The following is a 10528-nucleotide window of genomic DNA, read 5'->3' as shown; positions in this document are numbered from 1 at the left end:
CATTAGAGTAGATGGAGAATTATTAGATATGGTGGAGTAGGAAAATTCATACCAGATTTTGTTTGAAGAAAACACATTCAGTAGAAACACAGATAACTACTAACTACCCTAGTGTAATATGAAAATTAAATATTTTACTTTGTTTTCTTGTTATAAAAATGGTATATTTTGACTAAATGCTCAATTTTTACCTGAGCAAAAAGTATATAGATAATATGCATAAGCACAAAATAAAACATAAATGTGTAGTGAGAATTCAACTAATCATTTAAAAAATTTTTTCACCTCAAAGTCTAAACACCTTTATTTTCATTAAGACAGGTAGCCTCCAAAAATATTTTTGACCCTTTCTGAATGTGTCTATTTTTAACTATTGACTTTGAGTTTTCAGTGTCTTGATATATACTGAGACTTAATTAACTTACATAGAGAATTCGGGGACTGATCTAAATAACTGCTCATGTTTCACTTTATTTCACACAAAGGAAATTAAATTCATTACATTAAAAAATCTATACATCAACTTCCCGGTACTCTTATTTTTCAGCTAGAATATTTAGGGGAGCCTAAAATCACCAGCACCTACCTCCCATACCAACCACAACATGTATTCTAATAGTTCTTAAACTCTTCTGCATTTTCTCACTTCTATGTATTTGTTTATTTTTGCATTCTGTAAGGTCAACTCCAGTTTTTTGCTTCTCTAAAGTCTTTCTTAAAATGTGTTATAATAGGCCGGGCTCGGTGGCTCAGCCTGTAATCCCGCACCTTTGGGAGGCTGAGGTGAGTGAATTGCCTGAGCCTGCGGGTTTGAGACCCGCCTGGGCAGCGAGACCTCATCTCTACAATAAATCAAAAAATCAGCCGGGTGTGGTAGCGCATGCCTATAATTCCGGCTACTTGGAAGGCTGAGGCGGAAGGATCGCTGGAGCCCAGCAGGCGAGGCTGCGGTGGCTGGGAGCGGCCACTGCACTCCAGTCTGGGTGACAGAGTGAGACTTCAACTCAAAAAAAAAATGTGTTATAATATAGAATTCAATAAGGGCTAAAATACTCCTGCAACAATATGCTTCTAGAACAGAAAAGGAAAACTAATTAGCCACTCCAAAAAAAGAAAAATAAGAATTAAAGCTATTTTTCAGGGATAGATTTTTAAAATGTAATATTTAATAGGATCATATAGTAATATATCACCAGTTTTAAAATATCATAATAAAAAATGTAGAAGGGAAAAATCACAATTGTTAAAAAACATGAGTTAGTAGATGTATTAAACATGTTATATTTGCAATCTTTTTAAATCTTTCAATAACCCCTTAAGTTATGTATTACCCATAGTTGCTAGATAATAAAAATGTGGCTCATTGATACTTGAGCTTGCATGGTTGATGTCAGAACTGGAATTTGAGACTTTTAATAACCCAAAATCAATGATTTCCAAATTTGTTACAAGCTATTTGCAAAGATGATGGCGATCTAAGATTATTCCTCCAAAATCATGAAAAATTCAGTATGTTTCAACCTGAAGATTACATGGAGCAGTATGTAAGAATGAAAGGAGGATATATGTTGAACCACAATCAGGGATCAGAACCAAGGGTTATATTAAAGAATGTGTATTTCTATAGACGATGAGACCTTATAGGATTTTAAACACTAAAATTATACAAGACCTCTATTTTATGACTACATATAGCAAAGTAAACATAGAGTAGGAAAATAATGGAAATTAACTAATTAAGGTTACTTCAACAATCTACACAATAGGAAACAAAGTCCTCTATTAGGATAAGAGTAGTAAAAATGCAAGAGTTGCAAAATTGTGAGAGATTGATATGGGCGGTTGACTTGTAATTTTTGTTAAATGTGGGTTCTCTGGGGAAAAGATGAGCCAAAGACAATGGTAAATGTTTTAAGTCTACAAGACTGAACAGAAGGTGTAGATTTTGTCAAGGAGTTTAATATCAAGAAAACAAAAGCTAAAAGTTTCAAAAATTAACTTTTTAAAACAGAATTTAAAAGAACTCTCTGAAACTGAAGTCAAATTTCATAAAAGATATTATTATCTGCCCCCAAAAATGGACTTCAGCTGCAAAGAGAATTAATTTTTATCAACAATGATTTTATATATAAAGAATAACTACAAATGAATGTATAGTATTCATTTTTTAAAAACATTAAAGAAATTCAACAATTAACATGATACAACACCTTAGAATAAAATGTTTATGCATATAATATTTAGTATCTTATCTCTCTCTTTCAATTCTTTAGAAATTATTTTGATAGAAAGGATTCCAACTAATGACTGATTCTAAGTTTACTAAGTGACTATTAGGCAAAAGGGCACATCTGATGGGTCACATTAATAAAGGTATTAATATTAATTTTGATTGATATACATCAATAGCTTTGTTAGTATATGGTTATTGTATGTGTTATGTTTATAAATTAATAAACATGTAATTGTAAATTATTTTCTAAGTAACTCATTCCATTTGCAAAATCTGTTTCTGGTATGAGCAATATAAAATATCATAATAAGATATTTTAAAATTAATAACTGGTGAGGAATAGCCAGGTAGTTTCTTTATTTAAGGAAAATATTAGAAAACTGTCTTTAAATTTTTAAATAACAGTTAGTATACAAAGTATTTTAATAAATATTTTGCGGGAAACAAAGATTTTATGGTTGTAGAAGAAAAATTTGAGTGCATTCCTTTTAAAATATTTATTAAAAAGTGTTGACATATGCTCTATTGTCTATAAAACTTCCTTGAATTTAATAGATACATCTAAATGTGCATTTAATGATGCCATTAGCATGAAGTTGCTACTAAATCATTATTGTATTTAGAAAAATGATCTGAGTTTCTAAGGAATTGAAAGAGATAACATACTAAATATGATATGCATAAACCTTTTATCCTAAGATATTGTATTATGTTAATTGTTGTTAATTGAATTTCTTTAATGTCTTCAAAAAATAAATAATACATATTCATTTGTAGTTATTCTTTAAATATAAAATCATTTTGATAAAAAATCATTCTCTCTCTTTTATGCTTTTTGGAGAATTATTTGTCCAAAGATGCATTTTGATCCTCTGACTTGGCTGATGTCAATTGTCAGTTATTATTGACAATAATTTCTTGCCTGACTTTTTTATAGTCCAATTCCAAAATTGACATATTTATATACAGGACATAGGTTTTTGTCATATTTCTTTTGTTTTGAACTAAGTGAGATAATCAACCGTCAAATATTATCTACTATTTTCCACTTTCCTTCTGGCTAAAATTTTATAGGACCATTTTATTTTCTTAAGTTTTACTTTATTTTTAGTTGACATATAATAGTTGCACATATTTATGGGATATAGTAAGATGTTTCAATACATGTATACAATGTATAATGATTAAATTAGAGTAATTAGCATATTCATCTCTCTAACCACTTATCATTTCTTTGTGGTGGGATCTTTCAGAGTCCTCCTACTTATTTTGAAATGTATGGTAATATTATTGTTTACTATAGTCACTCTACTGTGCAATGAAACATTAGAAATAATTCATTTGAGACTTGGGTGGCACTTGGGCTATGCAGGCTCTGGGCAGCAGCAACCACAGCATCCTCTCTTCCTTTTCTTTCCTTCTGCTTCTTTCTCTTCCTTGTTCCCCCCCCCCCTTCTGCCCTTAATCCTGCTTCCCTTCTACTTCTTCTCAGGAGGGCGTTAGCTCTCCAAGGGCATGAGCGGCGGCAGCTGCAGCCACAAGTGCATCCAGTTTCTGCATCCAGAAGTTTTACAGTCTTGTGGTTATGTCTCTAATACATCTTTAAAACAGATTGGATCCAAGATGGCCACCTTGAAGCAGCAGACTAGTGCCTCTATTGCCAAGTGAGGCAGAAAGTAGGAACCCAGCTGCCGAAAGACAGAGGCATCCTGAACAGTTTTGGATGAGTGGAGCGCCCTGCACTCAGCAAAGGTCTCTTTGAACACAGCAAGACCAGAAAGCCACGGGAAAGCCTGGAACCTGGGCACCCCATCTCACTCCATGAGCCAGGCTCACACAGGAATTAAAACCCTGCCCTGTGAATGTGAGAGAGGGTGAGTGATCCTGACGCACTTTAGGTCAGTTCTCCACCTTCCAACTGTAGGTGAGTCTTTGGTCCCAAGAAGGAGGAGTCCTTGGGCAGGGCACGGCAGCAGGCGACCAGAGCCCAAGAGGAATGGGGAACAAACCTGTGCTAGCACAACCGCCCGGAGTGCGCCTTCCCCAGTGGAGCCCACGACCAGCTCTCAGGACAGGAAAGCTTGCCTGCACATTAAACTTGACTGGGACCGCTGCCAACATCTCACAACCAACAACTCAACCAGATCAGGAAGGATCACCTCCCAGCATGGCAGGGAACTTACTGTCTGTCAAGTGCTGAGCACCAACTTGAACTAGGAGGGAGCAACATGGAAGACACCCAAAGGCTTTCCCGGTGGAAGAACTTCCGGGCTGCAAACTACAAACGACAGACAGGGGGCCTGTCCTCCCCACCCATTCTCTGCAGAGTGCTTGCAACAGGGTCTGAAAACCAACCCAACCACCAGAGTAACTGCGGGAGAAAAAATCTGCAGCAGAGAGGCTGGAGTATTGCATAGCTATAAAGAAGAACAAAATCATGGCCTTCAAAGCAAATTCAACGGAGTTGGAGACTATACTAAGAGAACTATGACAGAAACAAAGAACTGAGTACTTTATGTTCTCACTCATAAGTGGGCCCTGAACACTAGTCACATTAGCACAAATGAGAGATCAGTAGTCACTGGGCACTGCTAGGGAAGAAGTGGGGGTGGGAGGCACGTGACAACACAAAGGGTACCTGGTCCATTACCGGGGGAGTGAGGACCAATTAGAACCCCAAACTTCACCAGCATGCGGCCTACTTATTGTAGTTAACCCTCACTTGTACTCCCCATCTCTATAATAAATAAACAGGTGAAATAAATTTTAATAATACATTTTACCCCAAAAAAACACTTAACCCATTTTGAACATTAACATTTCCTTTTTTTCATTCTTTATTCAAAGCATCTATTTTAAACTCAAATTTTCTATAGTTTTAGATCACTTGGTTCTTGTTTTCAAGATTACATTCCATGAAAGGTAATTTAGATATGGACTTCGCAGCAACTTGAATGGATTTAGAGTCTATAATACTCAGTGATCTATCGCAGACACAAAGAACAGAGTACCACATGTTCTCACTCATAAACGGACCCTGAACATTTACCACAATACTATAAGAAAGGGGTTGGCAGTAGGGGGATACTGCTGGGGTGGGGGTGGGGACACAACATCAATAAGGATAACTGATCTCAAACCAGGCAAAGTGGGGACCAAAGGGAGGTCCAAACTTTACCTGTATGTTGTCCACTTGTATACTTAATCCTGAATTGTACCCCACATCTTTGAAATAAAATATTTTAAAATATTTTTAAAAGGTAATTAGCCTAATTTATCAAAAACTTACTTTATTTCAACTACAGCAGAAATTCTTATGAAAAACTCTTTTTTCTCTATATGTATAAGTTTGGCTTTCCACCTTAAAAAAAGTCTGCACTTATTTCTATCTTCCATGCTAAGCTATAAAGATCTGTCATGAATCTCTTCTTTTGGAAACATTGGCATGGCCTCACTCAGTTTCTCCAGGACTGTCAGCAGGCCCTCCATAGCAACATAACTGCTTCAGGGGCCAAAACCCTCTAATTCCATAACAAGCCACAGAGAATACTTGGAGTGTTCTACTTGAAAGTTAAATATGCAACTGGAAACCAGGGGAGGACATCAGAGAGGGGACAATGAGAAAGGATAGACAACACTTTCTGAACATTTCCATTCAATAGGACACATAAAATGGAAATGTGAGAGGCTGTTCTTGATCAAAAGAGAGTGACCACAGGGAGTGTGTCTCTCTTAGACCCTAACAACCAACCCCCGAAAAATTCTGAGATTAGTAATGTCTTTTCACATATGTACAATTCAGGAATCATTGCAGTAAAGAACTTACATGCCTATATCAGTAGTGAAAGTCCTCTTAATGTAAATATGTTTTTTCTGAGGCAATGAGAGGCCTAATATTCAAAAGAATCCCAAAATTCCTCCCCTAAGCATTCTATCCCCATTTTGTTTGGGGTTAGAATGGGAGGGTAGGTTTGGGTGAGTTGAATTCCCATTGTCATTAATCAATCTAAATCTCACATATAGAAACTTATGAAGAATGAAGGTAATTTGGAAGTCCTCAAATGTCAAGCATTTACAGTCCAGTCACAAATGGCTCCCAACACCCACAGTTACTGTCATTCAGTGTTTCCTACTCTCAAGCGAAATGCAAAATCTTTCTATTTCCTGGGAGAATAAAGGCATGTGATGTTCTAACTATTCAAATATTTGACAGCAATGTCACCCCCTTGGTTTTGTCTACTTCATGTATTTATAGTGGATTCTTCATTGGGAAACCTCACTGCTTTATTCAAGGAGTGGTCATGTGACCTAAGATAAAATAAATTCATTCTTCTCTCCCGAGAAAATTGTCAATTAAGTTCACCTGAGTTTTTCAAAAATTAAGGAAATTTTCCAAGAAGTATAGGCACATATCAAAAGGGTATATTAGCCAACTGGTGGAGGTCCTCACTGCCCAAAATAATGACAGTTTCAGCATCATAAGAATAATACAATACAATAAGAATTCACAAGTTCATTTTAAAGTAGATAGGTGATTAATTGAGAACAGATGATACATACATACATACATACACACAGATACATATATACATAAAATAAAATTAAAAAGGAAAGACACTCCTTCTGGGAGAATGCTAACTTTATTAGTTTTCCATAGCCACTATAGCAAATTGCCACAAATTAAGTGTTTAAAATATAAAATTGCATTATCTTATAATTTTGGAGATCAGAAGACTAAGTTGGCTCTGCGGGGTTGCATTCCTTCTGCAAACTTGAGGACAGAATTTGTTTCCTCACCTTTTCCAGCTTCTAGAGGCAACCTATACTCCTTGGCTCAGGTACCCTTCCTTCCTCTTTAAAATAAGAAGCTTAATATCTTCTCGTTTCTGAGCTCCTGCCTCCCTCTTATAAGGACTCTTGTGATTATATCAGCCCAACTGGCTAATCCAGACTAACAACCCCATTTTGATTTAATCACATCTGCAAAGGTTATTTTTCTATGTAAAGTAATATATAATTACAGATCCCAGGGATTAGATCATTAGCTTTTTGGAAGAAGGAAAGGAGAAAGCAGTGTTAAGCCTACCACATAAACTAATACATTTAGAAGGAATGATGTAACTTCAAAAATTATCACTTGGCAATCACCATAATAATAACAGTTACTAGGAAGAATTATTAAGAGATGCTTGGCAATAAAACTAGTGGGTAAAACTAGCTGAAAAACAGACTTCTACAAATTCTGGACATACTTTTCCAAATGATATTTATGAATTACAAAGGGAAAAATAGTAACAAAGTCAACAATATCAATGTAATTGCATAGGAAAGAGGGGGGTGGTTTTTGGTGTCTTTATTTTAATAATTTAGAAACTAGTGTTTGAATCAATTATATCTAAATCTTAAAGACCCCAAATGCTACAGCAGACATTATAGTTACAGACAAACTTAGACATTGAAAATATATTCTTTTTTTTTTTTTTTTGAGTTGGAGTCTCCCTCGGTTGCCCAGACTGGAGTGCAGTGGCTGCTCCCAGCCACCACAGCCTCGACCTGCTGGGCTCCGGAGATCCTTCTGCCTCAGCCTTCCGAGTAGCTGGAATTACAGGCATGCACCACCACGCCCAGCTGAGTTTTTGATTTATTGTAGAGATGAGGTCTCACTGCCCAGGCGGGTCTCGAACCCGTGGGCGAGGGCAATCCACTCACCTCTGCCTCCCAAAGGCGCGGGATTACAGGCTGAGCCACCGAGCCCGGCTGAAAATATATTCTTTTATAGTAAATTCTCCTTTAGTCATTGTTGGGAGCCGGCCACGGAGGCCCACTGAGCATTAGGGATCAGGAAGGGCCGTTGATCCCAAGACCACTAGGATGCGGAGCTATTGACCCCATTTCCTCCCCCTTTCTACTCAGCACTAACCAGATTAAGCTCCTGTGAGCTCAAACATAAAAACTCTGAGACCGGGACAAACACAAGCTCACTTTAGAAGCTCACTGATCCCATTCTTCCACAAACTGCAGTTTTGGCTTTCACACAACTTATATTTCAAACTCGGGTCACATAAGAGCCTTAGTATTGGTCACAGGCTTCTGGGTCATGATCTTAGGATTTATTGAAGGTGTAAATTGTAGAATATAGTTTTAGAAGACAGCCATTTTGTTGAAAGAATGCGGCTGGGTTACTTGCAGGTAGCCCACTGTGAACTTTGGACTGGGCCACATTCCAAACATTCTGGGATGGGTCACTTTTGTTTGTAAAGTAAATACTTAAGCTTCTATACAATTGTTTAACTTGGCATAAATCAATCGGCTTAGGATGAAAAAGGTTTATAGAATATGTCAGTCACTGATTAGGTTATCCTTTGTTATGGGATTTTAAGATTATCATATGAAAAGGGTTTAAAGGCAATCATTGATTAAGTTTTCATGGGTTAAGGTTTCTGGTTGGTGGGGGATGCCCCTCCCACATCTGACTTTGTGTATAAAAGACTCGTTGTAACTCCCAATAACACACATCGCTTCTGCACTAGACCAGAGTCCAGTCTCTTTCTTTCTCTCTCTCTCTCTTTCTCTCTTCTTCCCCCCAATCGCCGATGCTGTCTCCACCTTTGGGGTACCCTGAACCCGGCTGGAGTTGGCCCCCGGCAAGTCATTATTTCACTTCAGTTGAATATGACTGTCAGTTTAAAGTGTCACATACATAGTACACTCATTGCAGATGAAGATGGTTGATAACAATACAGGTAAAAAATGATGGCTTTTATAAAAAATTTCTTTTTTGGAAAATACATAAAATGACATTTATAATGTAATTATTAATAACAAATTTCCAGTTAGATCATGCTGTAACCTTGTGAGAGCACATATTCAATAAGTGCTATAAAGTGAGTAAATGAAAAAGTGGTTGTTGCATACATAAATAGATAAAACATTCATGAAGAGATGCTCCATTGTATTGTTAATGTCACAAGAAGATAGGCTTACTCTTGCCCTGTTAATCTCTTCACAGCCTCTCTTATGTTAGAGGATTGAAGCTGGATGTGACAACAGTATAAAAAAGGGCAATGAACTTGGCTTCATCTTGAGAACTTTCTGATGGTGGCTGGAGATATATACATGACTGGAATGAAAAAAAAGAGATACAACCATAAGATGGGTGCCACAAGTTCCAATAACTTTCTGAAGCCCAGTGGTTGACTGTTTTCTCAGTACAACCCTGCCAATGGCACCATAGGAAGTGAGGATAAAAATAAGTGGTATGAGAACAAAAATACAACTTATGATCATGAGGGTCAGCTCATTTGTACTGGTATCAACACATGATAAATGCAACAGTGCTGGAACTTCACAGAAAAAGTGATCCACTTGGTGATGACCACACAGGGGTACCCAGAAGGCAAAGCAAGAATGAAGTGCTGAGGTGGTAAAACCACTCACCCAAGAAACCACTGCCAACAGGTGGCAGAAATGAAGGCGCATGATGACACTGTAATGCAAAGGTCTACATATAGCTGCATAATGGTCATAGGACTTCACCACCAGTAGGACACACTCTGTGGCTCCCAGTGCAAGGACAAAGTAAAGCTGAATCATGCAACCAACATAAGAGATGGTTTTCTCTGGGCTCCAAAGATTGACCAGAAACTGAGGTATAGGGCTAGAAATATAGCATAGATCCAGAAAAGAGAAGTTTAAGAGAAAGAAGTACATAGGAGTGTGGAGACCAGAGTCCAGGTATGACAGGATGATGATGAGCTGGTTGCCTAGTAGTGTTGCCAAGTAAAAGAATAGGATAACCACAAAGAGGACTACTTCCAGTTGAGGCCAATTAGAAAATCCCAGTAGAATAAAGTAACCCCCAGAACTAGCATTATTGTATTCCATTATAATTCATTTTCTGTTACCTGAGGGGATAAAAAATCACATAAACTCAAAAAAGTAAGTAAAATTTCAAGATTCTAGGAACACATAAAAAAGAAACAATAGTCAGTTTAAAGGATCTACCACTGTTCAATTCTAGGACAATTTATGAATTAAGAGAACTTATAATAATAATGAGTTAAACAAAATAAGAATTCTCAAGCTCATATTGATATAAAAAGTAAATAAATGAATGTTAAAAATAATTTATTTCTTACAAGATTTAGATTTCTAATTAATAAATATAAAAGAAATAATGGAGTTAGAAATACATAAAAGGATGTAAAAACTAGAGAATGGAAATTTGTCGAGGAACAGACTATTTTCATAATCTAATATATCTCCTCACAAGTTACTTGCTAATTATAAAACAAA

At 36.7% G+C, this 10528-nt stretch overlaps 1 pseudogene; it reads right to left on the bottom strand.

Annotated features, from left to right (window-relative positions):
* Positions 1–9248: 9248 nt before the first annotated feature.
* On the bottom strand, positions 9249–10117 carry LOC103266148 (annotated as a pseudogene).
* Between the last annotated feature and the right edge of the window lie 411 nt (positions 10118–10528).

Source organism: Carlito syrichta, unplaced genomic scaffold (genome assembly GCF_000164805.1).
Source record: "Carlito syrichta isolate Samal-C Ts95f unplaced genomic scaffold, Tarsius_syrichta-2.0.1 Scaffold307028, whole genome shotgun sequence".
Classification (NCBI taxonomy): domain Eukaryota; kingdom Metazoa; phylum Chordata; class Mammalia; order Primates; family Tarsiidae; genus Carlito; species Carlito syrichta.
This window is presented reverse-complemented; position numbering and strand designations above follow the sequence as displayed.